Below are 27,327 nucleotides of genomic sequence, written 5' to 3' on the forward strand. Positions count from 1 at the left end.
ATTCATTACAATTAAAAGCTAACAACTGCTATGGGTAAGACAATGTCAAGAGAATTAGAAGACAAGCCACAGAATGGGAGAAGGTATCTGCACGAGGCACATCTGATAAAGGACTGTTATCTTAAAAATATACGGCACTCTTGTCCCTGGCTGGTTTAGCTCAGAGGTTAGAGCATCGACCTGCGGACCAGAGAGAGCCCTGGGTTCGGTTCCCGCTAAGAGCACGTACCTCAGTTGCAGTTTGTCCTGGGCTGGGCTGGGGTCGTGTGGATGGTGATGAGTCCAAGTGTCTCTCTCACATCGATGTTTCTCTCCCCCCAACTCCCGCTCTATCTAAAGATAAATGCAAAAATGTCCTCAGGCAAGGATTAATATATAGCACTCTTAAAACTCAACAGTAACAAAATAAACTGAAAGAAGCCAAACAGAAAAGGCTACATATTGTAGGATTCCAACTATATGAAATTCTGGAAAAGGCAAAAGTATGGAGGAAATAAAAAGATCAGTGGTCTCCAGGGGTTTCAGAATTGGAAGGGATGAGTAGGCAAAGCACAGAGGTTTTTTAGGACAGTGAAAATACTCTATATTATGTTATAATGCTGGATATATGTCACTCTCTATTCATTTATTTAAACGCATAGAATGCACACCAAGAGTGAGTCCTAAGGCACACTATGCACTTTCGGTGATTATGATGTGTCAATGGAGGTTCATCATAATCACCAAAAGTCCACAGTACCAAATACACCACTCTGGTGAGGGATTTGATAATGGGAGAGGGTGTGCATTTGTGGAAGCAGGGGATAAGTGGGAAATCTCTATATCTTCTGCTTAATATAGCTGTGAGCTTAAAACTGCTCAAAAAAATAAGTTTTTCAAAAAAAAAGCAGCAAACTTCATACTAAATATCATATTTAATATGCCTTTCTGTTCTCCATGTCAAAGGCAAGATAACCTCTATAGTATTCTTCAAAAACTACCCCAGACAGCAACCATCCTCTCCTTCTCCTTCCTCTTCCTTTTACCCCCTGATGACTGATCTGATTTCTCTGTTTTACAACACTGTAAGATGCGGTTGTCTTATGCCTTGCACGTTACACATTAAGGTACAACAAGCTATGAAGTCTTGGGTGCTTATGAAGTGGAGGATGGCCTCCATCCTCACATTGGTCCTGCTTTCATATATTAGTCCCTTCTTAGAAATAAAGGAGCTTCAAGTTGAGCTAGCAGTTTCACCCTTTCTGAACACACACGTTACCCCCGCTCCCCGCTCCCCCCCCCCCCCAGTGCTCTGGGCAGCACCACTGCACTGCGCACACCTCTGCTCCATTGGGGTAACAGGGTAACAAGAATCTGACGGCCAGATGCCCCGGAGGGGATAGCCCAAGGCTGTAGCCGCTCTGAATGTGGACCTTCTCTGGGTTTAATCCAAGTCCCTTAGCTAATGCAACAGAGAGGGCTGCAATGGCTTTGATTTCAAACACGTCCACATCCTCCAAGGACCAAACTGCTTCTGTAGCACCTCTTTTGATTGCTGGAATCGGTCCTGTTCCCCAAATGGGAAGCTCCACACCTACTTAAGAGCAGGTGTAAACCCACGATGATTAGCTTCTGACGGCTTCATAAGGACCACAGCTGCAGCGCCATCATTTGTTCCTGACGCTGGGGTGACTGTTGCTGTAGTATCCGAGGAAGTAAGGCTTTAGTTTAGACCAGGCTTCTGTGTTGCTCCCATGGTGAGGAAACTCATCTCTTGTCATGTCAGTAAGATCTGTTCTGGAAGATACAGAAACTGGTGCAATCTCTTTGTCAAAATGGCCAGCTTTCTGTGCACTCTCTCCTGTTCTGGGACAGAACTGCAAACTGGTCCCGATCCTCTCTATTCCTTGCCATTTTTTGGCTACATTTTCAGCTGTGATGCTCATATGACAGTTGTGAAATGCACCTGCAAGCCCACTGCAGGGAATACTTCAGTCAGTGATATTGCCCCATCCCGACTCCTGCTCTCAAGGGGATCAGGTGCGGAGCCTTGTTCAGACCTTCCATGCCTCCTGCAAACACAATGTCGGCACCCCCTACCCCGACAACTAGGCTGCCGGGCACACAGCTTGTGGGCCTCATCCACAAACCAGTTGACAGCTGGAACAAAGTAGGGGATCCCTGCACCCATACTGGCTTGTCCAACAGGATTCTGCCTGCAGCCTGCTGCCAAAATGTGTCCAAATTTGACCACTGACATCTCTTCAGGAGCCACAGAGACCCTATTCAGGACTTCGTTGGAGACTGGTGAGCCCAGGTCATTACAAGAACGATGGACTGGGCACGCCTGACGGAGCCCGCGATGGTCTGCAGGCGGAGACCAGGACCACGAGGGATGAGCCTGCCCCACGACCGTGTCACGCGCACGGGTGGACCCGGTGCTGCCGCAAGAGAGGCAAAGACTTTTCCAGCCAATGCCAGACCCCTCTTCCTCTTCTTAAGAAAAGATTAACAAAATAGAATTTTAGAATATATTGCTACTCTCCAAAAAATAAACCAAAAGCGGTTCATTTGTCCTAAGACCTCATGTTAACATTTTCACTGACTGAGTAATGGAAATTAAGCCACTGAAGGACTGTCTTCACAGCTATTCTCCCGCTATGATGGGCACATTTGTTAGCTGGACAAGTATATCAACTTGTTTCCGATCTTTCTTGATACACAGAAACATAAAGAATCCAGCCCCGATCTGTAATATTTCTTTACCTTTATATTTTATTACTAATAGAGGCATTGGGATGTGAATTTCTATGTCAGATTCACTTTTTAAAAAAATATTTTTATTAATTTGTTTTTGTTACAGATGTTTCTTTTTCGCCCATTGACACCCTCCTCCCCATTCCCCACCCCTTCCCCAGCTTTGTTGTCTATGTCCACTGGTTATGCGTATATGCATATAAGTTCTCTGGTTTATGTCTCCCCCCCAACATCCCCTCTTCTGGGGTTTGCCAGTCTGTACCCCACCTCTATGTTTCTGGGTCAGTTTTGTTCAGCAGTTTGTTTAGTTCATTATATTCCACAAATAAGTGGGATAATGTGATACTTGTCTTTCTCTGCTTGTCTTGTTTCACTCAGCATAATACTCTGCAGGTCCCTCCATGTGGTATCAGATGATAAGAGGTCTTTCCTTCCCACCGCTGCATAGTGCTCCATTGTGTATGCGCCACGGCTTTCCCACCCACCCATCTACCGATGGGCACTCGGGCTGTTTCCAGAGCCCAGCTATTGTAAACAGTGCTGCTATGCACATGGGGGTGCATACATTCTCTCTGATCGGTGTTTCAGGCTTCTTAGGGTATATTCCTAGAAGTGGGATCACTGGGTCAAATGGCAGTTCCATTTTTAACATTTTGAGGTAACACCATAGTGTTTTGCATAGTGGCTGCCCCAGTCTGCATTCTCATCGGCAGCACAGATTCACTTTTAAAAATAATTTCTAAGAATAAGAAAATCTTCAAACAAGTGAAGAAAATTTATATATAGTACTATAACGATATACCAGTAGTGCTGAAAGTGTTTAGATTAGTATTTAGAACATGCTTACATACACTTGATACACACAGTATCTCATTCAATTTAAATATCTTCACTAAACAGTGTAAGAAGTGTATATTAGAGCCCTAAAGAGCTTTGCTATGCTAGTTGTCCAAAGTTGCAAGAAGACTCATATATGCACTTTTTTTACCGAGTTACCAATTAAATTAATATTTTGGAAATGAACTATGATTTTGAAGTACTGTATTAGGTATTGCTTAGTTCACAGTAAATTACTGATGATAATATAAAAAATTAAACAATATGTGTAAAGGTAATAGAATCCTTATGACTGCTGTACTGTAATCAGATATTGTATAAACTGAGATAGCTTTAATACCTATTAATTTATACATTTATCAGAGAAAATCATCTTTTTATTTATTTATTTTTTGGGTACATGCCCCTAGCCGCTAGGGCCTAACGGGAACTGAACCCGGGACTCTCTGGTCCACAGGCTGACGCTCCAACTGCTGAGCCAAACCAGCCAGGGCAAAAAATCAGCTTTTTAAATTTGATTTGAATTATTAAAAAATGAAAGAAAACTGAATTCCATGTTGAAGGAAAAAATATGGAGGGATAAGGAAGATGAAAGAAAAAGGAAGGGAGGGAAGGAGGAAGAGAGGGAAGAAGGGAGGGAGGGAGGGAGGGAAGAAAGAAAGAAAGAAACCCGGAATTGGTTTCTCACTACTATCTCAAAACATTCCACAAAAATAATTCAAAAACCTAGTTCAATACCATGGCAATTTCATTGCTGTGAGTTTTATATATGTCATAAAACCTCCTACTATAGAATTTTTAGATCTAATTTTCATTCCTAGATAAGAACTGAAAGATGAATTTTTTCAAATGGCAGCTCAGCTCTATCCTCCTCCTTTGGAATAATTTGAAATGGTCTAGGACCTTCCACATGAGGTCTATTTCTAAATGTTTGCTCTTCCCAACATATGAAGCATGGTATTCTCAGTTTGCAATTATAGTGCTTGACCTTTGACTGTACCATGGTACGTGTCCCACTGTTTTCAAGATGGACACCATTCTCTAAATAAAGACTATTAAATATCCCTATTTTAAAGTAAGTTTTGTTTTATTTTAGCTCTGAACTGATACTGTTACTAAATAGAAATATAACCAGTGAGAACTTAGAAGCCCTGCTCACTAGAGGCTGCACATTTTCTGAAAATCCCATAAGTGAATCTCTCTATCAGGAAGCCACACTGTGCCAAAGGTTAAGTATAAAAATATTTTATTGGGCCCTGGCCGGTTTGGCTCAGCAGTTAGAGCATCGGCCTGTGGTCCAGAGAGACCCGGGTTCAGTTTCCGCTAAGGGCATGTACCTCGGTTGCAGTTTGTCCCCGGCCCTGGTTGGTTGTGCGGGTGGCAACCACTCGATGTGTCCCTTACACATCGATGTTTCTCTCTCTCTCTTCCTCTCTCTCCCTCCCACTCTACCTAAACAAAAAATGGAAAAATGTCCTCGGGTGAGGATGATTAAAAAAAAAAAAAAAATTTTATTGGGAAAAGTAAAAAATGTGTGTGTGTGTGTGTGTGTGTGTGTGAAGTTCTGAGACACATACATACAGACAGACTCTGTGGTTATTTTCTCCTATAGATGTACTTCAACAAAAGGACTGATTAAATATAATACTTGTTTTGATTATCCGCTGACTGGTTTTATTTCTAGCAGAGTAATTGTTTGGGAATTTAGCTTTAAATCACAAGTTACAGTACTGAGTTCAGTACTGAGTTCAAATGAAGAACTAAAAACTGTGACCATTTATTTAATTTTGAAAGTATTTATATTATGTTATCTTTCACCTTTGAAAATACATGTTTTTAAGTACTTGCATTTTATCAAATGCTTCTTCCATCCTTCCTGTTAGGCCTATAATTCCAGGAGTGTAGTTTACAAAGATAGATCTAAGAGAAATAAGAAACTGTTGTGCAACTTTTACAACTACATTTTGAAAGTACTGGCATTTACGGGCTAAAATTAGTATCACAAATGATACAGAACTGCAATTATCTCCCTTCTAATATGAGAAAAAAATAACAGAACAAAAAAGTATTTATAGCATAAACAAAATTAATGATATATTTCTGGCTTTGCTTCCATAGGGGGAAAAAAAAAAACCTTCACTGAATAACTCCAATGAGATTTTTGAGGCATTGATTTTGCCCACAGTTTGATGTACATTTTTTTTTTATTTAATTTTTGCTACAGATGTTTCTCCCTTTTTACCCCATTGACACTCTCCTCCCCATCCACACCACCCCGTCCCCGGCTTTGTTGTCCATGTCCATTGGTTATGCATACATGCATATATGTTCTGTGCTTTATCTCTTCCCTCCCCGCACCACCCCCTATACTGAGGGTTGTCAGTCTGTACCCTACTTCCATATTTCTGGGTCTACCATATTCTTCAGACTGTTATGTTCATAATATTCCATATATAAGTGAGATCATGTATTATTTGTCTTTTTCTGGCTTGTCTTTATTCGGCTTGTTTCACTTAGGATAATACTTTCCAGGTCCCTCCATGTCATCTCAAAGGATAAGAGATCTTTCTTTCTTATAGCTACATAGTACTCCATTGTGTATATGTGCCACTGCTTTTTTATCTATTTGTCTACTGATGGACACTTGGGCTGTTTCCAGATCTTAGCTATTGTAAATAGTGCTGCTATGAACATGGGGGTACATATATTCTTCCTGAATGGTGTTTCAGGCTTCTTAGTGTATATTCCTAGAAGTGGGATCACTGGGTCAAATGGAAGTTCCATTTTTAATTTTTTGAGGTAACATCATATTGTTTTCCATACTGGCTGCACCAGTCTGCATTCCCACCAGCAGTGTACTAGAGTCCCCTTTTCTCCACACCCTCACCAACACTTGTTTGATGATTTGTTGATGGCAGCCATTCTGACAGGTGTGAGGTGATACCTCATTGTTGTTTTAATTTGCATCTCTTTGATGATTAGTGATGTTGAGCATTTCTTCATATGTCTCTTGGCCATTTGTATGTCCTGTTTGGAGAAGTGTCTATTCAGCTCCTCTGCCCATTTTTTAATTGGGTTCTTTGTCTTCCTTTTGTGGAGTTGTATGAGCACTTTATATATTTTGGAAATTAACCCCTTATCTGATGTGTCATTGGCAATGATGTTCTCCCATACAGTGGGTTGCCTTTCCGTTTTGATGGTTGTTTCTTTTGCTGTGCAGAAGCTTTTTAGTTTGATGTAGTCCCATGTGTTCATTTTCTCCTTTGTTTCTGTTGCCTTAGGTGATGTATCAGTGAAAATTCTGCTGCGTATGATGTCCAAAATTTTGTTGTCTACATTTTCTTCTAGAATTTTTATGCATTCACAGGTCACATTTAAGTCTTTTATCCATTTTGAGTTTATTTTTATGTATGGTGTAAGTTGATGGTCTAGTTTCAGTTTTTTGCATGTAGCTGTCTAATTTTCCCAACACCATTTATTAAAGAAGCTGTCTTGACTCCACTGTATGCTCTTGCCACCTTTGTTAAATATTAATTGAGCAAATTGCCTTGGGTCCATTTCTGGGTTCTCTGTTCTGTTCCACTGGTCTATGTCTGTTCTTGTGCCAGTACCAGGCAGTTTTGATTACAGTGGCTTTGTAGTATAACCTGAAATCTGGTAGTATGATCCCACTTCAATGGGCAAAAACTAAAACCATTTCCCTTAAGAACAGGAACAAGACAGGCATGTCCACTTTCACCACTCTTATTTAACATTGTACTAGAAGTCTTAGCCACAGCAATCAGACATGAAGAAAAAAGAAAAGGGATCCAAATTGGAAAGGAGGAAGTGAAACTGTCATTGTTTGCAGATGACATGATATTACACATAGAAAACCCTAGAGTCCATCAAAAACCTGCTAGACATAATAAATGAATTTGGCAAAGTAGCAGGATACAAAATTAACATCAAGAAATTGATGGCATTCTTATACACCAATGATGAACTCACAGAAAGAGAAACTGAAAAAACAACCCCATTTACCATTGCAGCAAAAAAATTAAGATACTTAGGAATAAACTTAACCAAAGAAGTAAAGGACTTATTTGCAGAAAAGTACAGGACATTGAAAAAAGAAATAGAGGAAGATATAAAAAAGTGCAAGCACATATCTTGTTCCTGGATTGGAAGAATTAACATCTTTAAATTGTCCATATTACCCAAAGCAATTTATAGATTCAGTGCAATCCCCATCAAAATACCAACGACATATTTCACAGAACTAGAGCAAATACTTCAAAAGTTCATATGGAACCAAAAAAGACCCCAAATAGCCACAGCAATTTTGAAAAAGGACAAAGTATGTGGGATCACAGTACCTGATGTACATTTTTAAACATATGGCAGCCACTGCAATAGTATGGCAGCAGTAACAGCAGCAAAGGTAAGATCACCTGCCTCAGCAGCTGCAGAATTTTGTGCCTCAAAACATTTTACCATAACCCGTTCTCTCCTTCTTCCTCCCTCCCTTCCTCCCTCCATCCCTGTCTCTCTCCTTAACAGCCCTGATTATATGAGGCAGTGGGGTCAGGAGGGCTCTTCCTGGCACTTACATGAAGAATTTGCAGAAGCAATGATGAAGAATTTTTTTGATGACTCTTGGATTCACCACCAAAAGCAAGGATATTGGAAGGCATCACAGAGAAGACAACAAAATTGGTGTAAAGAGCTGTCACTGTGCTACGAATCCCCCACCCCACCCATTTTGGGGAAAGAGGTAGAGTGCATCCTTTTAACGAGTCTAGAAAGGGGACATTTAAAAAAACCACTCAAAGAATTTTTAAATGCATTCCCTGAACTAATTAGACTAATTAGAACTAATGATATCTGGATTGGCCTATACCATCAGACTTTGAAGGGGCTAAAAATTCCTGAGTTTTTCTCATAAAGCAGCTCTGTGTTATAAGAGAGGAAAAACCAGATCAAAGTTGTGTTGAATCATAACAGAACCACCTAGAATGGCAAGAGAGCATCAGCAGAAAGAGATTAACCAGCGGCTACAAAAGGAGAATATGTAGACCACCCAAAATACAAAGGTGTCTGCCTGGATCAAGAAAATAAAGCGAGATGGGTCCAGAAGAGAACTCCTAGAAAAATGTGAGATTCGCCTTTATACACCTGTCATCCCACAGGGCTTAGTCAACATATTATCCAGTTCACATAAGTACTATAAAGTCAGTCCCCATGAAGTCTAAAACCACAGCAAGAAAGAGGGGGCTAGAGAAAGGGAGGGAGGGAGAGAGAGAGAGAGAGAGAGAGAGAGAGAGAGAGAGAGAAATAAAGCTCAAATCAAAGAAAAAGAGATGTCAACCACACTACGCCCTCCTTTACACTGCAGCACAATCTGGAGAAAGAAAGAAAAAACAACTGCAACCCAGTGAATTTTGTAGTTTGGGGTTTAAAAATGGGACTGGGATATTTACATTTCTTACTTGAGACTTCCGTCAGGATAAAAGGACCAGTATAGCACTGTGTCTATTTTCTAAAGATGGTCAGAAAAGTCATGAGCCTGCTTGAGTTCTTAAACCAAAGGCAAGGATATGTTGCACTTGATTAAACTTTAAAGGAATGGTAAACATAAAATTTATACATGTGTGCTTACTCAACACATTAGTCCTGTGGACATCTTGGTTTACCTACTACCCAGTAAAAATAGGTATTTTTCCTTTATATCTTAGATAGAAAATTCCCAGGATAGTGTCTGACAGGCTCTTCTGAGTCATTTGTCATCCCCAAATCCATCGATCTGGCCAAGGGATTATAGTACTCGGATCAGACATGAATTATTTTCCCATTTATTTAGGAAAATGGGCTCTGTTGTCATAAGAAAGGTGGAAGAAGTGAAAGACAGACCAAAATTTCAAATGTCCTCTAGAATAAATATCGTCATAATATCCTGAGTGTATTGGTGACAAGATGCTCATAAGTTCTATAGTTATCACATGAAAGAAGAATATTATTATGCCCTACTTCTCTGGTCTTTCTTCTACATGTCAACTGCCTACTGAAATGTATGTAATAATTTATTTTTAACACTGCATTTAATAGAATTCCTTATAATGTCCATGTTTTCCTAAATTAAAATTTTCTTTATTATCAAGGGGTCTCTAAAAATACAGGGGATCAAAAATATAATTCAGATTATATCATGTCAAAATTTATATTTAAACTAGTCTTATGTATACCTTGAATTAAATTCATAACCAAATGTTTGTCCTCTTCCCCTAAGTGATTTATATTAGAGAGCATAAATAATTTATTTCCATCTTGATTTATCATCACTGAAAAACGTACAAGCAAAACATTTACATGCATTGTAGATATAATCACCCTCAAAATTTCTTCTATTGAAAAATAGTAATTTCCTGATGAGGTTCAGGTTAAAATGTTAGCTAGCTAGAAGGTCCTAATTTTTCTTTTTCAATTTGTCCACAGAAAGATATTAAAATCTAAGGAAGAAATCCAAGGCACTACAGCAGTGAAGATCAGGATAAATGGCTGAGTATGTGCCTGACTCCACAGAGACTTTCTAATAACTAAAGGTTAGATGGAGTCATTAAGCACAATCATTTAGGCTAAGGTAATAAATTATCTCCTTCAAACCTTAATGCATATTCTTACCTCAGAGACATGGTAGCATCACTGAATCAAGCAAAAGAAGCATGGTTTTAATGAGTAGGAACAGTTTTCTATGCAACTCAAAGGCATTCTCTGTTGCCCTTCATCACTAGAACTGGGACTGCAAATTGAATAATCAACAGATCCCAGGACAAAATTGGACTAGAAATAAAAAATTACACTGCAGAAAGAAGTCAGAAGCAGAGGGAGAGGAACACAAAAGCAAGCATGGGAAGAGCGCATACTTGCTGGTCCATTGTTTTCATGATTGCTTCAAATTATCCCAGATCATTTCCTATCTACACAATGACATAGCCAACCAGACAGTGAAGGCAGGAGTCCCCGTCCAGTATAGCTCACTGGATCAATGACTAAATAGCAAAGAAACTTTTCATTGATTGATGACTAAATAGCAAAGAACTTTTAAATTTTAGATGTGGCAGTAAGATTTTAATAGCAACCAGTAGTCGTGAAGTAAAGCAAAAAGGACCGAAGTATTTAATCATTGGTAAGTATGACTCTTCATTAAATGGTGAACACAAAAACAGTATTATTCCAATCAAAATACAAAAGAAAAAATGCACCTGGGTTTCAGGAATTAAAAAAATATATTATTATTGAATAATATGAACTATAGTGAATAAAAGTAAATTTTAGAAAGAGATCGGTGAAATGATTCTATATTTCTAAGATAATACCATCTAGAAATTTATACAAGACATTTCAAACTTTGAATTAAATAAAATATTTCCTAGGGAAAATGATCAATAATTGTCCTAGAATTTGTGCCTTTATTATTTTTTTAATTAATTAATTTATTTTTTTGGTACATGCCCCTAGCAGGAACTGAACCCGGGACTCTCTGGTTCGCAGACTGATGCTCCAACCACTGAGCCAAACTGACCAGGGCTATTTTTTTTTATTTTTATCCTCACCTGAGGGCACTCTTGCATTTATCTTGAGATAGAATGGGAGGGAGACAAAAACATCAATGTGAACTGAGTCTGGGAACAAACTGCAACCAAGGTATGTGCCCTCAGCCTCTGGGCATACGCTCTACCCACTGAGCCAAACTGGCCAGGCTGAATTCATGCCTTTAAAAGTTTTTAAGCTCAGCCCAGGCAGTGTGGTTCAGAGGGCTGAGCGTCGTCCCATGGACTGAGAAGTCCTGGTTGGATTCCCGTTAAGGGCACATGCCTGGGTTGTGGGCTCCATCCCCAGTGAGGGGCGTGCAGGAGGCAGGAGGCGGCTGATGGATGTTTCTCTCTCACAAAGATATGTCTATCTCTCTCTCTCTGAAAAATCAATAAAAACATATTTAAAAAAGAAAAAAAAAAGGCGTTCAGCTCAGAAGAATTTTAACCATATATGTTTTTAATTTTTCAAATTACAGATAAAGTACAAACTCAAACTTGTTCATCCAGTGCTACCTATTACCTGGGAATAGGCTGTTATGCACTAACAATAAAGTGAAGGACGAGAAAATGATGGCCCCTGTCCTCACAGAGCTTATAATCGAGAGTGTAGAGAAATCACATACTGAGAGCACAGAAAAAGACAGGAAACTTCACATTTTTTCACTTGTGTAACCATGACATAAAAACCTGGTGATACACACGCACACAAAATGAACAAAACGCTAAATTAAGAAAGAAAATGCTAGTAAACAATAAGTAGGTTTTCTTAATAAAAGGCAATACTATGAGCAAGTTTGGTTTATTCTAATATTAACATTTTGAAACAATATTAGATAATATATTAAATAATTAGGTCAAAATGGTAAACCCTGTGAGTAGTCAAATAGCAAAACGTACACTTGGCAAAACAAAATGCACAAAAGCAATGAGTCAAATAGAGTAGAATTTTCTAAAATTCTCTAGAATTTTTACAAAGTAAGGGTTCAAAAGGTAATAATGTAAAAACTGAGTATTTAAAAAAATTAGATTAAATATAGTGTACAATAAGGTTGACATTTTAAATTAGTGAGAAAAGCATTTGTCAATAATTACTTATAAGAACATTAGTTATCACTTAGTAAAATGAAAATTAAATCTTTACTTCACAATAGTCAAATATATTTCAGGTGGATTATATAATTAAATGTAAAAAATATATATTAAAAATGGAAAAACATAAAAGAATATTTTTTGAATGTCAGGTTATTTTTTTGTGGGGGAAGAACAAAAGTAGAGGAAGAACTCACAAAGAGTAAGTGTGAATCTCTGATATTATGTAAAAAAAATACACTACAGATGAGAACCGAAAAATGACGGCGGAGTGAACGGAGCTACACACACCGTCTCCCAGAACCAAACTGGAATTACAACTATAACACAGACAAATCGACGGGAAAAACCAACAGAAAAGCAGCTTGCGAGGACGAGACAACGAGGGACACTGACTCCATCCCGGTAGGCTTGCGAAGGCGCGAGACGGGGCTGGGAGCCCACGGTCGGAAGCTTGGCAGCGGCCTCACCTGGGAGCGGCGCCCTCGGGTCACACTCCCAGGCGGCCCCGCAGCGCAGCCGGGACAGAGGCTGAAACAGCCACAGCCACTCACCTTGGGCTCCGGCAGAGGGAGGGCGGACTGGACTGGAACTGAGTCGGGACACTCGGGGTTTGGAGGGCGCTCAGAGCTTTGGCTGAGTGCAGCCACTCAGGACAGTGGCCACATTGCTCCTTCCCAGGGCTCTGAGGAGAGGCAGCAGCCCCTCCCTCAGAGATCCAACCCCACCCTGTGGGCCATTGAAGTGCTAATTGAGGCTCACTAACAACCAGCATCTGCCCCACCCTCGTGAAAGCCCCTGGGCTGAGCACCAGAGGGAGTTTTTCAATCAACTGACAACCCAAAACTCATCAAGTAACCTAGACTGCTAGCCTGAGGGCAAAAAGCTAGAGGATAACAGTAGTTTCCTGGGCTGGCAACTTTAACCAGGAAAGTAAGACTTCACAGTGGTGTTCAACGTGGGTCCTCCCTCGCTCACCTAAACACAGGAGAGGGAGCCACAAACAGCAGAACACCAACACCCACAGGGAGAACTTGACAGGCTCCAAAGCCACAGTGATAGCCAAAATGGTGAAACACAGAAAAAGAAGCCATATGAAAGAGCAAGACACCTCCACCGAAGATGAGATCAATGTGGAGCAATTAGGCATGTTAACAGAGCTAGAATTCAGAGCCATGATCTTCAGGAAGCTGAACAGCATGAGTAAAGACATAGAGACACTGAAAATAAGCCAATTGGAAATTAAAAACCAACAAGAAGAGATAAAAAATGACATATCAGAAATGAAAAACACATTGGAAGGTTTAAAAAGCAGAGTAGGGGAAGCTGAGGACCGGATCAGTGAATTAGAAGACAGGGTAGAAAAAATCAACCAATCAGAAAAACAAAAGGAAAAAACTATTAAAAAACAGGAAGACAGCTTAAGAGAACTATGGGACAACTGGAAACGTAATAATATTCGCATCATAGGAGTCCCCGAAGAAGAAGAAAATGAGCAAGGGATAGAGAATATATTCAAAAAAATAGTGAGAGAAAACTTCCCTAATTTGGTGAAGGAAGAAGGCATTCAAGTTCAAGAAGCACAGGGAATCCCAAGTAAGAAGAACCCAAACAGGCCCACACCAAGACACATAGTAATTAAAATGCCACAAATTAAGGACAAAGAGAGAATCCTAAAAGCAGCAAGAGATAAGCAACAGGTTACCTACAAAGGGAACCCCATAAGGCTCTCAGCTGACTTCTCACAAGAAACACTACAGGCCAGAAGAGAATGGCATGAAGTAATCAAAGTCATGAAAAACAAGAATCTGAATCCAAGACTACTCTACCCAGCAAGGCTATCATTCAAAATAGAAGATCAAATAAAGAGCTTCCCAGACAAAAAAAAGGCGAAGGGAATACATTAGCACCAAACCAGCACTGCAAGAAATGTTAAAAGGACTGCTGTAATTAGCAGTAGAAATGGGAAGAAAAATAGAACCACACTAAACAAAAATGGCAATAAATAAGTACATATCAATAATCACCTTAAATGTTAATGGATTGAATGCTCCCATAACGAGACACAGAGTAGCTGATTGGATAAGAAAGCATGACTCATCTATATGTTGTTTACAAGAGACCCACCTCTCAACAAAAGACTCACATAGGTTGAAAGTGAAGGGATGGAAAAAAATTTTCCAAGCAAATGGAAAGCAAAAAAAAGCTGGGGTAGCAATTCTCACATCTGATAAAATAGATTTCAAAATGAAGACCATAACTAGAGACAAAGACGGCCACTACATAATATTGAAAGGATCTATCCAACAGGAAGATATAACCTTGATAAACATATATGCACCCAATATAGGAGCACCAAAATATATTAAAAATCTTCTGGAGGACTTCCAAGGAGAAATCGACAACAATACAATCAAAGCAGGGGACTTCAACACCCCGTTGACAGCACTGGATAGATCCTCTAGACAAAAAAATTAGCAAGGAGACAGAGACTCTAAATGAAGCACTAGACCAAATGGATTTAATAGATATCTACAGAGAATTACACCCCAAAACTGAAGAATTCACATTCTTCTCAAGTGCACATGGGACATTCTCAAAGATAGACCACATGATAGGACACAAACTAAATCTCTACAAGTTCAAGAACATTGAAATCATATCAAGCATCTTCTCAGATCACAATGGCATGGAACTAGAAATCAATTGCAACAAGAACATGCAAAGACATTTCAACACATGGAGGCTAAATAGCATGTTATTAAACAATGAATGGGTCACCGACGAGAGCAAGGAAGAAATTAAAAACTTCTTGGAAACCAATGAAAATGAAGACACAACAACACAAAATCTATGGGATGCAGCGAAAGCAGTTCTGAGAGGGAAGTTCATAGCACTACAGGCCTACCTCAAAAAACAAGAAAAATTTCTAATTGACTGTCTAACCTCTCAACTTAAAGAATTAGAAAGCAAACAAAAAGAAAACCCCAGAGCAAGTAGAAGGAAGGAAATAGTAAAGATCAGAGCAGAAATAAATGACATAGAGACCAAAAAAACAATTCAAAGGATCAATGAAACAAAGAGCTGGTTTTTCGAAAAGATAAACAAGATTGATGGACCCTTAGCTAGACTCAGCAAGAAACAAAGAAAGAGAACCCAAATACACAAAATCAGAAATGAAAGAGGAGAAGTAACAACCAATACCACGGAAATACAAAAGATCGTTAACAACTACTATGAACAACTATATGGCAACAAATTCGACAACCTAAGCGAAATGGACAAATTTCTAGAAACACACAGTCTCCCAAAACTATTCCCGGAAGAGATAGAAAACTTGAACAGACCAATAACAACTAAGGAAATTGAAGAGGTAATCAAGACTCTGCCAGCAAACAAAAGCCCAGGCCCAGATGGTTTCACGGGGGAGTTTTACCGAACATTCAAAAAAGAACTAACACCCATTCTCCTCAAACTATTTCAAAAAATTCAAGAAGAAGGAAGACTTCCAAACACGTGCTATGAGGCCAGCATAATTCTAATTCCAAAACCAGAAAAAGACACTACGAAGAAAGAAAACTACAGGCCAATATCCCTGATGAACATAGACGCCAAAATCCTGAACAAAATATTAGCAAAACGTATCCAGAAATACATCAAAAAAATTATTCACCATGACCAAGTGGGATTCATTCCAGGGATGCAAGGCTGGTACAATATTCGCAAATCAATAAACGTGAAACACCACATCAACAAAATGTAGAATAAAAACCACATGATCATATCAATAGATGCTGAAAAAGCATTCGACAAAATCCAGCATCCATTTCTGATAAAAACGCTCAGCAGTGTAGGAATAGAGGGATCATATCTCGACATAATAAAGGCCATATATGAAAGACCTACAGCCAACATCATACTCAATGGACAGAAACTAAAAACATTTCCATTAAGAACAGGAACAAGACAGGGATGTCCACTTTCGCCACTCTTATTTAACATTGTACTGGAAGTCTTAGCCACAGCAATCAGACATGAAGAAAAAATAAAAGGGATCCAAATTGGAAAGGAGGAAGTGGAACTGTCATTATTTGCAGATGACATGATATTGTACATAGAAAACCCTAAAGACTCCATCAAAAATCTATTAGACTTATTAAATGAATTTGGCAAAGTAGCAGGATACAAAATTAACGTCAAGAAATCGACGGCATTCTTGTACATCAATGATGAACTCACAGAAAGAGAAACTGAAAAAACAATCCCATTTACCATCGCGCCAAAAAAATTAAGATACCTAGGAATAAACTTAACCAAAGAAGTAAAGGACCTATTTGCAGAAAACTACAGGTCATTGAAAAAAGAAATAGAGGAAGATATAAAAAAGTGGAAGCACATACCCTGTTCATGGATTGGAAGAATTAACATAATTAAAATATCCATACTACCCAAAGCAATCTATAGATTCAATGCAATCCCCATCAAAATACCAACGACATATTTCATAGAACTAGAACAAATACTTCAAAAGTTCATATGGAACCAAAAAAGACCCCGAATAGCCACAGCAATCTTGAAAAAGAAGAACAAAGTAGGTGGGATCACAATACCAGATATCAGGTTATACTACAAAGCGACTGTAACCAAAACAGCCTGGTACTGGCACAAGAACAGGCATATAGACCAGTGAAACAGAACTGAAAACCCAGAAATGGACCCAAGGCAATACGCTCAATTAATATTTGACAAAGGCGGCAAGAGCATACAGTGGAGTAAAGACAGCCTCTTTAATAAATGGTGTTGGGAAAATTGGACAGCTACATGCAAAAAAATGAAACTAGACCATCAACTTACACCATACACAAAAATAAACTCAAAATGGATAGAAGACTTAAATGTGACCCGTGAATCCATAAAAATTCTAGAAGAAAATGTAGGCAACAAAATTTCGGACATCATACGGAGCAGAATTTTCCCTGAAACATCATCTAAGGCAACAGATATAAAGGAGAAAATGAACACATGGGACTACATCAAACTAAAAAGCTTCTGCACAGCAAAAGAAACAATCATCAAAATGGAAAGGCAACCCACTGTATGGGAGAACATCATTGCCAATGATGTATCAGATAAGGGGTTAATTTCCAATATATATAGAGTGCTCATAGAACTCCACAAAAGGAACACAAAGAACCCAATTAAAAAATGGGCAGAGGAGCTGAATAGACACTTCTCCAAACAGGACATACAAATGGCCAAGAGACATATGAAGAAATGTTCAACATCACTAATCATCAGAGAGATGCAAATTAAAACAACAATGAGGTATCACCTCACACGTGTCAGAATGGCCGCCATCAACAAATCATCAAACAACAAGTGTTGGCGAGGGTGTGGAGAAAAGGGGACTCTAATACACTGCTGGTGGGAATGCAGACTGGTGCAGCCGCTATGGAAAACAATATGGTGCTACCTCAAAAAATCAAAAATTGAACTTCCATTTGACCCAGTGATCCCACTGCTGGGAATATACCCTAAGAAGCCTGAAACACCAATCAGGAAGAATATATGTACCCCCATGTTCATAGCAGCACTATTTACAATAGCTAAGATCTGGAAACAGCTCAAGTGTCCACCAGTAGATGAATGGATAAAAAAGCTGTGGCACATAAACACCATGGAGTACTATGCAGCGGTAAGAAAGAAAGATCTCTTATCCTTTGAGACGACATGGAGGGACCTGGAAAGTATTATCCTAAGTGAAAGAAGCCAAGCAGAAAAAGACAAATACCACATGATCTCACTTGTATACGGAATATAATGAACATAACAGTCTGAGGAATACAGTAGACCCAGAAACATGGAAGTAGGGCACAGACTGACATCCCTCAGAAGAGGGGATGGGGGGTGGGGGGGGTGGGAAGAGATAAACCACAGAACTTATATGCATGTATGCATGACCAATGGACATGGACAACTAAGCCGGGGACAGGGTGGAGGGTGGGTAGGGTGGGGGGTGCCAATTGGGTAAAAAGGTAAAATATCTGTAACAAAAAAATAAATAAAAATTCATATAAAAAAAAAATACACTACAGCCCTGGCCAGTTTATCTCAGTGGTTAGAGTGTCATCCTGTGGAACAGAGTCTCGGGTTCGAATTCAGCCAAGGGCACATACCTCAGTTGCAGTTTGGTCCCCAGCCGTGGTCAGGGTCCTGCGGGAAGTGATCAATCGATGTTTCTCTCTTTCTCTCCCTCCCACTTCCTACTCTATCGGAACATCAATAGAAAAATATCCTTAGGTGAGGATTAAAAAACAATTTACTACCACTAATAACAAGTTATCAAATATTTGCAAAATATATGACAAGAAATATAACGTGCTTAATATATTTGAAAGTCTTTAAAATCAAGAAAAAATAACTATAAAATACCAACAAAAAAATTGCACTAATGCATAACTAAGCAACCACATAAAAAAATGAAATCAGTTAATAAATATTGAAGAATGTCATTATCATTATTACCAAATCTGACAGACCACAACAAGACATATTTTGCCTATAAAAATAATAAATGAAAACAAAAAGGGAAACAGAATGCTCAACAATAAAGATTTTGTGGAATGGGACAATTCTAGCCAGAGTGTAATTGGTATATCATTCTAGAAAACAGTTTGTCAATATATGTACTTACTTTGTAAATACTCAGACCGTTGGCACTCTCATTCCAAAATTAAGCTATACTGAGGAACCAAATGGTTCTGACTCTTTGGTGTCCTCTCTCTTCAGGCAGTGGATAGGGAAAGAATGGTGAGCATGTGGGAGAAGTTGTCACGGTCATGATCTGAAAGTGGCATTCCACTGCCCCCTGTCACACTGCATCGGTGGGAAGTCCATCACGTGGCCATATCTCACCTCAAGGGAGGCGGGGGAACGTGGCCCAGGTTGTGCCCAGGTGAGGGAACAGGAATCTAACAGGTTTTAATGAACACAAATGAAAATCTGCCACACCATATTTTCTAATTCCAACTAGTCAAGAATAGATACAAATAGATAAGAAAACAAAAAATAATGGGGAGAAATAAAAACTTTGCGGTAACAATTGTCAATTGTTTTGTGATACTAAAGTATCCTTGTTATCATGCCGTTGACAGTTTTGAAGAGTACTGGTTGCAGAATATCCTGTAGTATGTGATTGTGTGATGTTGTCATCATCGGACTGAGGTAATGGGTTTGCGGGAAGAATACCAAAAGGTGAAATGCCCTTCTCATCACATAATCTCAGAAGGTATATGACATTAACATAACTCACCACTAGAGACACTAACTTTGATCATTTGGCTAATGCAGTGTTGGGGAGATTGGGAAGGAGGTTTATATTTCATCTCTCAGAGGGAAAGTACCTTCATAGATTATTTAAAATTTTTATCTAAGGAATATCTGCCCCCTCTTCCTCATTTCTTCAATAATTAAGTCAATCTGTATTTTAATTTTAATTTTGTACTTTGGGTTATAATCCAATACTACATCATTTATTTTATGCTCAAACTGTTCCAGCTTTGGCCATTGAGGTACCCTTATTTTTTTTTTCCCAGCATTTTCTTACTTTCTGACTCTATGAGATGTTTTAGACTTATGCATTTTCTCTGCCCCAGTACTAGAATTGATCACTTCCCCAAGGAGCCCTGGTATTTTACTGAAAGATGGTATTTAGAACCAGGATCTGGGTCCTGGCCTGACCGCATTTACTGCTACAGTTAATAAATGCTTGTTGGAGGTGATTATGGTGATATAAAATGCAACATCAAAGATAGTAAATTAGTCTGAAATGAATGTGTTGTAAGTGCATGTATTTATATTTGCAATGAATTAAGCCCTGGTTGGTGGCTCAGCTGGCTGGAGCTTTGTCTTGTACACCACAAAGGTTTTGAGTTTTATTTCCAGTCAGGGTACATACCTAGGTTGTGGGTTTGATCTGGGGTGTATACAGGAGGCAACCGATCAATGCTTCCCTCTGTCTCTCTCTCTAAAATCAATGAGAAACATATCTTCATGTGAGGATAAAATAAAAAAAGAATTGAGCCTTGATTTGGTAATATATTAGTAATTCTTTTGGTAATAAAATTATCTCATGTACTATTCTTTCTTGATCTTCATTTAATCATAATATCCTTCAAATCACTAACCTTACCATGGTATACCATATGCTAGATAAAAAAAATTTTTTTTTTTATTGACATCTCAGTTGCCTCTAGCTACATATTAAGTTATATAATTACATGATTTGTACCATTCACTGGAAGATATATATAAACATTCTTCAATAGTAAGATAAAAACAAGCCATGTCATGTGCAGTATTAACAGAAGATGATATAAAATGAGAGCTTTTGAAAAATTATTAAGAAATATGAAGGTACTTTAAAAGTCATGATGATTAAAATACCCATTCAATGCTTTGTTTTTGGAAAATTTTCCTACTATTTTCTACATCCTTTTAGTGAGATCAGAGAGAAAAATATGAATATCAAATTAGCAAGGAAAGGAACAGGACTAAGACTCCAAATTTCATAGCCTTATATTCACAGGCAAAGTAGCAACAGGACAAACCCTCCATAACAAATTTTGAGAAATAACATGATTTTTCACCTATTTAGCAGAAGAAGGCTTTAGAGTCACACTTTTAAATTTTCTTTCAATTATTTGTAACAGACTCTTGAAGACTAGGATATAATTTTTATTTTATTATTGCTTTTCTTTTTGGGGGGGTTGTTTTTCTGTTTGACATTATTGATTTGTTTCTACACCATTTGTTTCTGAGCACAGAGGAGAACTGGTCATTTAATTTGATGTTTGTCAACAACATCATGAGTGGTGATACAAGTATGGTTTGGGGATTAGCATTTGCTAACTTAAGCTCAACTATGTGTTATAACTAAATTTTCTCAAAAAAAAAATAGACTTTAAATGTGTACTAAATAACACAGGTTAATTTTTAGGGAATTATTTCTTGACAAAAGCTTGATCAGTTTATGTCGATTCATATGTGCCCTCTGAAGGCTTATCAGCTTATAAAATGAGTGATAGGTGAGTGATTTTGTTTGCAGGAAAAGAAGGGACATACCTTTAAATGTATACAGCTTCAAAACATTCTGAATGCAATTGATTCTATCAAATTTCCTCATTAAAAAATTTAAGTACTATATTATTTTAATACATTGGCTTATAAAGTTTATTAGAGAAATTATTTCATGTTTGCATTGTAACAGGAAGTGAAGGGTAGAGGTATTATTTAGATAAAATGTGAACACAATTAAACATATATATAAGGTATCCCCCAAGAAATGTATATACAAAAAAAGTTAATTATAAAGCCAGTATTTATTAAAATACATTTCATTTTCAAAATGCAATACAATCTACAGACACCCTCTATATATTTTGGGGGACACCCTATATTTATATTCAACTTAACTAAATATATTTGTTAATTTAAACATAAATATATTAACTTAATCTTACTTCCTCTTTTAGAATGTAAAGTTCATAGAGGGAAGGATTTTTGCTCATTTTGTTCAAAACTGTATTCCCAGTGCCTTGCATTAAATAATTGTACAAGTGAACAAGTATCATTATCCCCATTTCAGAGATAAGAAAAATAAAGTACACATTGATTCATTGTTTTATTATTATAATTTAATTTTATGACTTCTGGTCTCATTTGAAAAACTCTAGATCTCAGACTGGAAATTATTTATTCTGTTGGCCAATTTTAAGATTAGGAATTAGAATCAGTGACATCTCTATAATACATAAAGAGGATCAGCATTTGGCAGGAATTGGAAGAGTACTTTTTTGGAAGATTCATTAGCAATGCAAACTATTTTTAACTTAAATTACATGTTAAAGTTGCATGGCTTTAGTACTTTTGATAGAGATAACGAGGATTTTCCATATTGATAGTAACAACAAGATACACAGAATATTTCTTTCCATTCTTTAAATCCCGTTAAGTGCTAGAGAAAGTGATACAACTAGCAACTTAGCCTAGGAAAGGAGAAATGTGTTAGATACCAGCAGCAAATGTAGTCCAGGTAGTATCAAGAAAGACTGCCAGAGTAACAGAGAGACACGCACGCTAGAAATGGTGAAAATCTCTATCAGATTATGATGATACCACATCCTAGTTTATAAGAATGGTGATTACTTATGTTTCTATTATCATTTACTTTTATCTAATTAGTACTGCTAGCAAATAATCTTTACTATAAAAATCCAGACATGCTTCAAAACCAAGGTAAATAACCCTAAGGAACTGTAGCAGAAAATATTTTCCAAAGAGCATCCAACATGCTCTTCCTCCACCAAGAGTTAGAGTCTAATCACCTTGCCCTTGAACCTGGGCAAGCGAACCTGTGACTTGCCTTACAGGCAGAATGTGACAGAGATATTCTGAATTCCAAAGCTAGATCCCAAGAAGCCTAAAGCTTTTGGCTGGCTCTCTTGGAATGCTTCTTTTTGTGATGTTCCCTCTGGGAACACATTTGCCAAGCTCTGAGAAGCCAGCAACAACTTCTAGTCATGAAAGTGAACCTTCAAAGATACATTCAGTTCAGTTATGCTTTTAGATTATGCCAGCTCCAGCTCACACTTTATTGCTACTCAGTGGGAAACCCCAGCTGAGAACTACCCAGATGAACCCAGTCAACCCACAGAATCATAAGATAAAACATTTTTGTTTTAAGTCATTAAACATTGGATCTTTAGGTAAACTGCGAAAGATAATACACGTAGGATCAAAGCACTTTTAGGAATGTAAACTATTTCAGAGTATCAGAAGACTTGAATAAATGAGTTTTTCAGGGTACCAGTTCATTCAGAGAACAGCTCATCCAAACATTGTAATATCATCCAAATGGGTGACCTGAGTATAAACACGATTACAAGATGAACTGTGTTTCTCAATGGAATGCTGTTTCCTTGTTAATCAAATGGTTTGTATTCACCATAAAGAGCTTTCTTGTCGAAATCAATTTGAGGACTCATGCTGTGGTGGCTGTTTTACTATGTGTTTCATATTCTCATTTATTTTTAGGTAAACAGAATAGCAGCAATAGCAATACTAGTAAGCCTTATATTATTATGAGTTGTCAGTTGACATACATCAACAGAATGGTGTTAGATATAAATGAGTTTTTTCATGCATACAAGAGACATAGAACATAGATTAAAGATTCATTACTAAGCTACTTGCAAAAATCAGTTAAAAGGTGGCATGTAACTTGACACAGGAGCTAACTAGGGAGCCATTTATTCTTATTTTCTTAGTTCTTCCTCTGATCACAGGTGTGTTTCTCACCTGCCCTAAAAGTGCACATAATTCTTCCACAGATCATGGAAGAGGAAGCGCCAAAGATTGGCTAAAAAGCTGTTTTTTCATAAAGAACAGCATCACCTCACTCTATCTCTGGTCAAATAGTGGTCAATGGATGGGATAAGAGAAAAAAATGGAGTGTATGTGCATGTGTGTGATGCATACTTTCATGTATTTGATGTGTATGGCATCTGATTACCTCAAAAGTCAACTGGAAAGCCCTCTCATTTTGTCCAAGAGGACATTTTAAAAAGCAGTACTCAAACACCACTTCAAAATTCCATCTAGGGGCTCTGGCCAGTTTATTCAGTGGTTAGAGCATCAGCCCACAGACCAATGAGTTGGGGGTTCGATTCCGGTCAAGGGCACATACCTCAGTAGCAATTCATCCTCAGTCCTGGTTGGGGTCGTGTGGGAGGCACCCACTCGATCTGTCCCTTTCACATCAATGTCTCTCTCTCTCTCTCTCTCTCTCTCTCTCTCTCTCTCCCCCCCTCTCTCTCCCTCTCACTCTATCTAAACAAAAGTGGGAAAAAAATATCCTCAGGTGAGGATAAAAAAAAAAATCTATCTAGGGGTTTTAACATTATGAGACCCTTCCCAACTTCATAAAGTTATCCAAACTTAAACATGAGCAGGCCCACTCACTATGTATGTGAAAGGATAACACAAGAAGATAGTCGGTAATTAGGAACATAAGAAAGTGAAAGGGAAATTTGTTATTATAGGGCATATATCAAGACAACTTGCTCCTGGCTAAAAACGCTTCTTACATATGAGTTCTGATAAATATTTTCCCAAAGAATTTATTCTTTGTTTACTACTCTCCTTATGAATGTACCAGCTAAAAAATGATTCATCCTAACGTCAATTATCTGAAAAGTCTTTGTTGGATCGCATCTATATATGGATGTTATAAAAGATGCTGTGAAAGATTTTACAAAGTAAAAGTAGAACACGTTTTCTGGCCTCACTAAGATCATAGAGCAAACTAAAAGACAAAGCTAGGTTGAACTAAGTAAATACTAAAGATCTAACTATCAAATGTTACAGTGCTACATCCAAGCACAGTCTTTCAGATGGAAATTGAGGGTGTTTAAAAGCTGGGGGAGACCATCCGCAGTGGGCCCTGGGGATTCCTGCACATTCTTGCTGAGTAGTCAAAGAACACAAGGCTCTGGTTATTCTTTACCTGGTCCATTTTACAGGTGTTTGTTTCCGTCTGTGAGCACCATCAAGAGATGAAATAACACATCTTTATCTTCCCCCACAGAATAGCCTTGCTTCCACTCCCTATCACCAAGCAGTGGACCTCAAGCTCCGGCCGCCCCATCACACAGCCCACAGTAGGTGCAGGCACTCAGCACTGGCCTGATCCTCCCCACATCTACTTGTCAGATAAAATACAGGACGTCCGATTAAATTTGAATTTTGGATAAACAAAGGACTCTTCTCAAGTGTGCCTCAAATATTGCATGAGACATAGGTACGATGAAAAATATTTAACTAAAATTCATATTTAACTAAACATCCTGTATTTTTTATTTGCTAATTTGGCAAACTTATGTCCATGGTACATGGGGAGCATGGGGACCAGCGGAAACAAACACAAAGCTCTGGCTGTTGCTTTTGCTTTTTCCATGAGGAATAAAGTCCTGTGTCCCTGACCCAGGAGTCTCTCGTCTTTCCCTGGCATCCATGACACAGTAACAAGCTAACATGTTACCCAGCAAGTACAGAAAGATCTGAAATTCTGCACAGTTCCTGATCGTAGAAGGGGAGCTCTGTTTGGACCTGTCCATTGTATTAGTATATAGGTAAGCAGAGATAAGGCAGGAGGTTTTCTAAATTGGCAAACTGAGTCAAGTAAAAACACTTTTTGAAGAACAAAAAGAAAATTGCATGTTAAAAAATAGGGTTACAGAAAGTTTAAAATTGTTGAGAAACAATTCTCTCTGGGTCTCTAAAATTTCTTGCAAGCAGACACTGATTTTGTTTTGCTTTTTAAGGATGTTTATGAAGTGAACAGCCATGCGAAATGTATATCCTTCCAGACCAAAGGACACGTTGTTTACTTTCCTCTGTAATAAAGATAATGCCTCCTTCTTGTGCAAATTTCAAGCAGGCTTACTGCACCTTATAAAATATTCAAATTCCCAGGGTTGGATATTCCTCTCCTGTAATGCAACACACTGTACGTGCAGACATCACCTGGCCTTTTTCATACCACCTCAAGGAATTGGGTCTTGGGGAAATGATGCAAATGCTGATGCTCTTGTTACTGCTGTTGCTTTGAGTAATAAAAGGTCTTTACCTCAGATCCAGGTGTCTCATATCTTCTGCCAGCATCCATGAACCGTGGCAGGCTACCTTGTTTGCTTGCAAGCAGAATAAAAAAATAAAAAAAACCCTTCACAGTTCTTAAGGTTATAGAGGGTTTCACATTTTTGAAGAATTCATACATGAGGTGCCAGTCACTAAAGGACTGTTACATTTCTTCTTGAGAGCTGGCAGGAAGGTACTATTTTGACACAATTCCCATGCACTTTCTCACCTCCAGAATCTTCCCCTATACCATTTCTCTGATTGGAACAAAGTTACCCCATTATCTTCTTCCCAATATACAAAATGCACCCCATGCATATACCCACATAATTTCTCCTTCAGGAGTTGGCAGCCAATCAAAGAAGCTTTTTGTGACATCCTCAAGTTCTGCCCTTTTCTCCTTGCTAAGTATTCCTACAGTGCCCAGTACTCTTCACAGTATTGTAATTTCCTGTTCACATGCCGTTCCCCCCACTATACTTTAAGCTCCGTAACATCCGGTTTTGAGGTTAGATTCTCAGTGCTAGGATAATAATTGGCATGTTAAGAAGGCTTGATGAATATTTGCTGAAAGAAGAGTTATAGAAGTTACAGGAAAAGTCTCTTCTTTGTGTTGTGTTTGGCTGAATTTTCAAAGAAATTATTTTTGAGCACTAGTCTGTGATTACGCAGTGCTAGGAAAACTTAATGTATGAGAAAAGACAAGGCATGGATTTTTTGGTTCCTCATTCTATTTCCAGATTGTCCCTATCTAGTTGGCTCATTGTATAATCTGGAAGGTGTCCTTTCTATTCTCAAGAATAACTATTCATGGCTCACTTAAGTGAAGATATTTTTCCACTAAAGATAGAATGTAAAATATAGTTATTAGAGTAATTATAGGGAAATGGGGGAACAAGTCCATTCTAGATGTGTAAAGATGATGAAATCCATGTTATATAGACTGGATTGTGTCCTCCTCAAAGTCATTTTGAAGTCCTAACTTCCAATGTGACTGTATTTGAAGATAGGGTCTTTAGAAGATAATCAAGGTTAAATAAAGTCATAAGAATGGGGCCCTAAATCGATAAGACTGTTGTGTTTATAAGAAGGGAAAGAGAGAGGGGTCACTACCTTTACCTCCATGTGTACTCATGAGGAAAACTCAATGCAAAGACATAGTGAAAAGGTGGCCCTCTGCACACCATAAAGAAAGTTCTCGTCAAAATCTGAATTAGCCCTGGCTGGTTTGGCTCAGTGGTTAGAGCGTCTGCCTGTGGTCCAGAGAGACCTGGGTTCAGTTCCCACTACGTGCGTGTACCTCTGTTGCGGTTTGTCCCCAGCCCTGGTTGGGTCGTGCGGGTGGCAATCACTCTACGTGTCCCTTTCACGTCGATGTTTCTCTCTCTCTCTC

General features: G+C 38.4%; 1 pseudogene; it reads right to left on the bottom strand.

Moving 5' to 3' along the window:
• Window positions 1–1,254: 1,254 nt before the first annotated feature.
• The window catches only part of LOC118629475, a 47,074-nt pseudogene continuing 21,001 nt past the window's right edge, over window positions 1,255–27,327 (bottom strand).

Source organism: Molossus molossus, unplaced genomic scaffold (genome assembly GCF_014108415.1).
Source record: "Molossus molossus isolate mMolMol1 unplaced genomic scaffold, mMolMol1.p scaffold_m16_p_1, whole genome shotgun sequence".
Classification (NCBI taxonomy): domain Eukaryota; kingdom Metazoa; phylum Chordata; class Mammalia; order Chiroptera; family Molossidae; genus Molossus; species Molossus molossus.